At 51.1% G+C, this 7,994-nt stretch overlaps 1 long non-coding RNA gene across 3 annotated transcripts; it reads right to left on the bottom strand.

Moving 5' to 3' along the window:
- Window positions 1-658: 658 nt before the first annotated feature.
- LOC142042437 (uncharacterized) lies at window positions 659-6,449 on the bottom strand. 3 transcript variants are annotated; one of them, XR_012653771.1, is made up of 4 exons: window positions 6,137-6,449; window positions 4,996-5,134; window positions 4,742-4,902; window positions 659-2,919 (listed from the first exon to the last, which is right to left on the bottom strand). It is a non-coding gene; the product is annotated as an uncharacterized LOC142042437 (long non-coding RNA). The 3 variants fall into 3 exon arrangements; XR_012653770.1 differs by having other exon boundaries at window positions 4,742-5,134; XR_012653772.1 differs by having other exon boundaries at window positions 4,742-5,129.
- Window positions 6,450-7,994: the final 1,545 nt, after the last annotated feature.

The raw sequence follows: 7,994 nt of genomic DNA, 5'->3' as shown, positions 1-7,994 counted from the left end.
GTCAGATCCACAGCCGCCCCTGCCCAAGGCTCTGGAGAGCACAACCTAAGTGTGCACCAAGCGAGCATTTATTCCTGCTGAGGAGAAGGGAAGGGCTTTCCTCACACCTTTTATACCACTGTAGCCTACACTCATGTATTTATTTTACAAGCCCGTTAAAGCCTTGGGTTTAAAGTGTAGAGAAAATAAAAGAGAGACAAAGAAAAATCATCTGGATAAACAATTATGGCTTTTTGTCAAGGACTCAGGAGCTAATCGAGTCCAGATCTGTTCCACATTCACATTTACATGCAAAATTGTACTTACTGAGCTAGAAAAAGTCAGATTAGCATCAAGAGTCAGCTCTGCCCTCAGCTATGTAGTGCAATCTCCCTGGAGTGAATGGGGGCTCCCAGGGTATAACAGAGGGCAAAGTTTGGCCCCAAATACTTGAACACCGTTTGGCCTAGATGCACATGGAAGTGGCTGCTCTGCACTTCAGTACAGTCTGAAATGACTCTCCAGAAGTTATATTTACTTAAGAGTGTGGGTGGCCTGAATTGTCACGGTGTGTTTAAATATTTGGCACTAAATCACAGCTGTCCACTTATTTGCACTTTTGCTGCCGGGCAGCAGGAACACCCCTGGAATTAGTCAGCATCAGACACATTAATGAGCTAACAGATATATTATAGTTTACAGTTTAGACTTCTTTTGTTCACATAAATACACACCCCACCTCAGCTTCTTCCCCAGAACAGCATATCTTTTCAAACATGTTGACTTTCTAAGCTTTATTTTATTTGGCCTTTATTAATGAGCATGCAAAGTTTTCTGTTACGCGGAAAAGCACCTTGCCCCTAGCAAGCTTTCTGTGCGTTACACACAATCCTGAAGAGACTCGTTGTGTGAGGGGAAACGGTCCAGCCTCAGAGAAGTTCCTCTTCACAAGCCAAAAGCCATCCTCTGCATGCGAAGATCCCAAGTAAATATGGAACCAATAACAACTGCGAGCAAAGACCTTTGCATACAGAAAGTATTTACAAAGTCTGTGTAACAAATCACATCAGCTGGAGGAAAACGCTTGCACCTTTGCTGTGCAGAAAGCAGGCGATCTGTTGCACAAAAGGAGAGAAAATCTGGTTCTCTGGGTTAACACTCCCACGTCTCGTTCATCCCACTTCTTCACCGCCAGTAACCTTTTATAAATCACAGGCATAGCATAAGTCATGATTTAATAACTCACCGAGAAACTGTACAGGAGGACTGCAGTGTCGGTGTCAATTCTTTGTGACTTGCATGCCTGATGGATGCTAATTGCAAATCATAATCATTTTTTATTAAACAAAACACTAGAGATTTTACCAGGGTAATGCTCTAGCATGGAGTCAATGGGAGCCAGTTTTGTGTGTGTGTGTGTGTGTGATTAAAAGTTTTTCATCAAAAAAATGCTTATTTGCTGACACTGAAGTTTCTTGTGGGAATACATCACTTTTGTAATTAAATTTTCATCTGGAAGATTTTTCAGGTCAAAAATGGAATTTCTGGTCGAAATCATAGCGGGGAGGAACACACAGGAAGCCAGGCTCTGAACCGAGCACCGCCGGGCCTCTCGCATCCCGAGTACTTGGCTTAATTACAGAGCCAACAGCTCAGCTGCCATATGGCCACTCCTCGCCTGGTCTTGCTCATTTTTTTTTCCCGTACTCCTCCAGTGCCACTTCCCAGTTCTTCCTCCGGCCCCTCCCGGGAGCAGAAGGTGCAAAGCCCCGGGCTGAAAGCATCTGCCTGCTCTGCGATTATATTTGCCGGGAAGCATCCCCGAGGGGGTGGTTGCCTCCAGCCGGAGGAGCAACCCCACCACCAGCAGCCGCTCTCACCAGCGCACAACAGGATCTGGGAGAGGATGTCTGGCCATATCTGCCTTCCCTTCCACATGCAGGAACACACCGTATCAGCAGAAAGCACCTTCAGTAAGGGCATAAATGCATCCCGCCTGGGTGGCTGCACAGCTTTATCTGGAGCGGTGCAAGAAGCGAAGAGAGCTGAGCTGCCGGCAAGCCCTCCTACCCTCACAGCCTGATTCACCAGAACAGCCCGGCTGCTTTTCGCCACCATGATGACACACCAGAGCTGCAAACCTGGTTTAACAGGCCAGTTTGCGACGCTCTTGTGTCCACAGGGTGGTAAAGAGTAGCTGGAAGGGGCCGGCCAGCCCCTCCGTGAGCTCCTCTGCGTTGCAAACCTCAGCCAGGCTGCTGCAGCAGAGGTGGGGACCGAGCTGCCACCAGCCACGGTTCACCTTACGGAGGGTAAGTCAGTCAGAAGTGGTTCAGCTCATCCACCACAGTCAAATGAGTCTGAAACACTGTTAGGAGGGATCAAAATCACATGTGCGTGTGCGGTTTCACAACACCTCCCTCTCCCCACTGCCAGCCACACCAGTTTCCTCAAAGAAAAGCAGAACAGTAGAGCACAGACCCAAAGCTACGCTGTGATGTATTAAAGCCTTGTTTTTCCCACTGCTTAAAGAACTGACCCAGCCCCCTCAAATGTTCCCAGCATATTTGAATTGTGAGTCAGAGACCACAATGGAGATGCTTGCCTAGCTTGACAAAGTTTAAGTATCTCCTGCCAAATAGTAATCGCTGATTTTTTGCTCTGTCACTCATGAGTCCTGTTTCCACCGCCCTAACCGTGCAAAACACACTGCCTCATTGAGGAAGCGAGGATTACGTCTCAGATGCTTACCTGTAGCATCTCCAGCTTCTCATGGTCCCTTTTGTGGAGAGCACTGCTAACAAACAGGTTGGAAACTTGCCTGTACTGAAAGCTCGCTTCTCTGTACCCACAGTGGAAGCAATGAAGATAGAGGATGGAAAGAATAGCAGCAATACTGAAAAGTGAGGCCAGGAAAAACTTCATCTTTGCAGGCAGGGTCTAACATTTAAAAGAAATAATAATAATTTGAGACCGAGATTTCCATAGACTGGACTAGCACCTCACTTAGCAAAACATCCTACGGCTTAGGAGTTAATCTGCGATGGACCGTCATACCCTTCGCTGGGCCACCACCACCACCACGGCAGGAAACTTTGGCAAAAAGGAGCAGCCAGGAGTAGGAAGCACCAACCATGTCATTCACCATAGCTAAAGCCACTGCCTGTCACGGGTTAGCATCCAAAGTGGCAAAATAAGTTTTCACTGCTCTTTCTTCTGCAGTGGCAACAGGGCTGCAGCACTGAGCAGGGCTCCGTTTTCTCTCCCCATCATCCAAACAATTCACACAGCCCTGCTCAGGGCTAAAAGGTAGAATACACTTTTGATTATTATTTTACCATAGGTCACACTCATTTCCTGTTTTTTAATTTCCCTACACAATTACGAGTGCTAGAAACTTTTTTTTTCTTAATTAGTTTTTTCCCCCTCCCCTCTTTTTCTTCCGTCAAAAGCCAAGATTCTCGTGCGATCTCAGCACTCTGGCAGAGAGTCATAAGGGCTTCAAGGAAATCCCCGAGTATCACAGTGCAAGGCTCGCTCTGCAGCGAGGAGAGCTGGCAGCACCGCGGTGCACCTCGACACTCCAGCTGTTGCTCCAGCGGTGCAGCCGTGTCAGGAGGAGTCCGAGGACCAGCAGCTGAGAAAAAATTCAGACGCAACCAAACCCTCCAATGTTACATGAGGCCAAGTTCATGTGTGTGTGTGTATGTGCGTGTGCTTGCTTTATTTTTCTTTTTTTTTTCCCCACCACAACTAGACTTAATATTTCTTCAGAGGATTCATGCTCGTACTTGTACCAAGAAAACCTTCCCATTATCTTCTCCATCGCTCGGGCTGCAGCACAGCCAGCAGCCTGCTGCTATCCATCCCTGCTGTCTGGGGTTTGGGACAGCTGGGCTGCAAGACTGGCGAGATGGGGGAGTTTCCAGACTCCGAGGTGCACGAGGAGGAGAGAGATGGTTTTGTGCGCTGCTAATCTCACTCTGCAGGAGCGCTGACTTTCGCCTCTTTAGCACCTGCCATGGGGAGCTTGGGGGTGGGATGGGGGGGCAGCAAGAAAAAAAACCTTCAAGCAAGATTTACTCCCTTCCTTCTTAGTTAATGCTTGCCCCAAAAAATGATGCAGAGGCGGGGGGGGGGATGAATAGGTCTGAGTGGCCTTCACATAACAAATGCAAACATCACACTTTGACATCTCTCTGCTTTTAGGAAGGAGGAGCCTTTGACTGAAGCTGTGTCCAAAGCCCTAGACAGCGACCCAGGAGCTCTGGGATGTTCTTCCCAGCTCCACCTCAGGCTTGAAATTTCAGGACTGTGGTGACTTGCTGACAAACCTGAGCCACGCTAAACTGAAGATAAAATACCAGTGATCCTTTTAAAGTTCCCATCCCCCGCCAGCACGCATCGCTCTGAGCTGTGCACATGTACTGACCTCTCCCAGCTCCGTCCTGGCGACAGGGCGATGCACGGCCCAGACCTGCACTCCCTGAATGCCCCACGGGCTTTCGTCTAGCACGGAGCTAGGCACTAGAGGTGCGTAAGAGGGAGCAAGAAAGAAAAAGAAGCTGTTGCAATGTGCAACAAGTACAGATCCTAATATGGATGTTAGGATCCTGAAGCAACATGGACCCTAACCCCGCTCAAAACAATCAGTGAGGGCTTCCAATGCCTTTACTAGGCTTCGGCTGAAAACAGTAAAACCAGTAGTATCACAGCAGCAGGAATAGATTTTACAGTGCCAGCTGATGGGTCAAACCCTGACCTGGTCATCAGCTGAACTCATCCACAGAGGTGACTGCTCCAGGACAGCCGCACTGGCAAAGCCATGGGGGTGGGTGGGAGAAGGGTGCTTGTTCTCCCACCCGCTGCCGGTTGCTTGGTGACCAGCTTACTTCACATGTCCGAGCTTGAATACGACATCATCTGTGAGCAATAGAGTGTGTCCATTAAAAACCACCTATACCAGCTAGAGCTATTGACGGGAGACAGACCAAAACAGCAGGCAAACGGGGCTACCGTAAAGTTGGAGCGAGAGGCCTCAAAGCTCCTTGCCTCACGCGGTTCAGTTGATGCCAAGCTAACCGAGCTTGGAAGGAGAGCTGCTCTTGCAAGGGGGTCTTCTGCAACCAGCTGCATGAGACCGCTGTCATCTGAGCTGAAAGAAAAACCCTATTGTATGGCCACAGTAGGAGGCTGGACCAGCTAGTGCAGGGGGATGCAATGCATTTTTAGAGCACGCTGTCCTGGACAACAAGCTTTGGAAGGTGTTTCTGGAGGCTGAGCTAACCTCACAGCGCTGGCCCCAAAAATATTTCACACGTGCCTGTCTTAAAAAAGGCATTTTAAAGAAATCTGGATTGCAATCTGAATGCAAGCAGCTCCTTTCAGCTCTCCATCCTCAGAGGCAACACAAGCAGATCAAGCAATTCAAGGGGCATGAACTGGCCCTGGTAGAGCCTCAGCCCAATGTCTGGGCTTGCTCCTTAAGCCAAAAAGAAAGAAGGCGGTTGCAAAACCATTGCATATTGACCTGGAAAGTTTCTAATGCTGTTTGTTGGAGCAGTGGCTGCCACCAGGAGCACGCCAGAGTCCTCTCCCTGGTAGTGTGCTGCCACCGAGCCATCGGCTGGGCTGTGAGATTGTCAGCTGTTACTTAGCAGCCCAGGCGACTCGCGTTACAAAATCTGGAAGAGAGATGGAAGCTGAAACCAGAGAAGCTGCAAACAAGGGATAGCAGCCTCCCGCAGCAGAGCAGGACAGGCTGCCCACCGGGAGTACCTCCAGCGCTTGGGAGAGGACAGATTTTCAGCGCTGGGCACTCAGAAAACCTACGTGAGCACACGCATTTGCACGATGCGCAACGACCCTCTAGCTCTGGACGCAGGCACCGGCCCCCCGCGTCTGGCATTCAGACGCGAGGACTTCAGAGGCCTAAAACAGGGGACGCACCTCTCTCCCGGCCCTGCTAACTCACAGCGGTTGCAAGGGAGACAACAGCAAACGTCCCCCCTCCAACCCACCGCTGGCACCTCCATCCCCAGCCGTCTGCCAGGCTGATAACGCCCTTACGAACGGGCTTTGGCAGAGCAGCCTCCCCAGCCAAAGTAAGGTTTGTATCAGGGGCTAAAGATCAAACCGTACCTATCTCTGAACACACCTTTGTTAGTTTTGGCTGCACCCTTTCAGGTATCACCTGCCTCCTCAGGCAAACACGTTCCTACCCCGAGCACCACCAGGCTGCCGCGCTCCTCCGAGGACTGCTTTTGGGCTGGCAGGTACCCGCGCGCCTACCGCATCCACAGCAGCGGCGAGCAGCCGAGGAGGGAGAGAGCCCCCGGGACCAACGCGTCGCAGGGAGCGGAGGAAGGAGCTGGAAGCAGATTCACGGTCAGGCTGCTGTTTGGCTTTGCTGGAAACAAGAGTGGAAAGCTGGCACCGCATCCAGCCGCCCCAACAAACATTGCATTCATATGCAGAGCTACGGAGCAAATGATCTGTCAGTTGTTCATCTGGAGAACAGGTTTCACCAGCCTGGATTAAATGATTACGTTGCCGCAGCATGTGCTTCTCGCTGCTTTTGGAGATAAAGGAAGTAAGGCGAAAGTACTGCGGAGAGAGGCCTGACCCTGCTACCCAGCTCCGAGCACCTTTACCCTTGGAGAAGGCTCGGACCGGCACGGAGCGCGGGGGATGCGGCGTGAGTGCGTTTAAAAGGCAGCATTTCAGTGCCGCTGCGCTGAAATCGCTAGTGCAAGAGAACACCTCGCTCGAGTAGAGGAGGTGTATACTTTGCCTCACGTTCCTGCCTCCAGATGCGCACCAGACTGGCTGTATTTCCGAGCCTTCTGCTCCTCGTTCCCACAAAGCTGAAGGCAGGGTGAGTGCACTTGGAGGTCTAACAGCACATGTGCTGCAGCGACAGGCTCCACCAAAGCCTGCGTCCTGCCTTCACAAAACCCCCGTTGAGTGACTCCCTTAGGATGTAATTGCAGTCGACTTCATTCCAGGCCGTGAGCATATGTCTGGCTACGGACATTACTGCGAGCACACAAGGAAAAAAAAAGAAACATAAAGGAGAAAGTGCAAAACAACACTCTTGTAATCCAAGCCCAGTTAGGATAACGGGTGTTTTCCTCTATAGGAAAAGGTTACTTCGCTACCTTTGGCAGTCTGGCCAGCTTCCCTGCATTAATCTTTTGCAAGGCAGAAAAGGAAGCCTGACACCATCTTAGCAGACTCAAAAACACAACATGGCACCAAATCCGTGGCCCCCGGCAGCACCCCCTGAAGCCCTCTAGAGCCCACGCGGGCAAAAAGCAGATGCCCAAAGAGCCGACACAGCAGCTTTAGGACTCTCCCAGACCTTGGGGGAACCCTTCCACGGGGGAGCCCACCGCATCTTTCTTCGCTCCGTGGCCTTTGGCCGTGACCGGAGCTGGCCCCGTGGCCCCGTCTCTCCGAGGAGGATGCATCTGCGGTGGGGGCGGTGAGAGGCGCAGGGATGCAGCCGCAGCACACCGCGGGAAGCGGGAGCCGGAGCCACTGCCCTCTGCCCCCACCGTGTTTCACAAGATGAACGGTAGCAGCAGCGCTATCACTTTTGTATTTGCCTTTTTTTTTTTTTTTCCCCAGATTGAGCGAACCCACGCATCGGTCCATAGCTCACCCTCAGGAACTGTACAAACACCGCTCTGGGGAAAACTTCCTACAATAGCCCGCAGCAAGCACCCAGCACCCAACGTTCCCAGCCCAAGCGGTTGCAGGCTGGCAAATCTCTAAGCCGTGCAAAATAATGTCTTATCAATGGGAAGTGTCAGACAGGCCGAAGCAACACTGAGCTGCCCTCCCCACACCAAGTGGCCGTGAAAACACGTAGGATTTGTCCAGCTGGGATGGCTCCCTGTCAGGCATTTACATTGGTAACTCGTGGACGAGTCTTTAAAAATACATTCCGGCGCACGTACGGATGTGCTCCCAGATATACTTACATCCACAAGCACATGACCTAGGAGGTG

Source organism: Buteo buteo, chromosome 20 (genome assembly GCF_964188355.1).
Source record: "Buteo buteo chromosome 20, bButBut1.hap1.1, whole genome shotgun sequence".
Classification (NCBI taxonomy): Eukaryota; Metazoa; Chordata; class Aves; order Accipitriformes; family Accipitridae; genus Buteo; species Buteo buteo.
The sequence above is the reverse complement of the archived record's forward strand: the minus strand, read 5'-3'. Positions and strand labels throughout refer to the sequence as shown.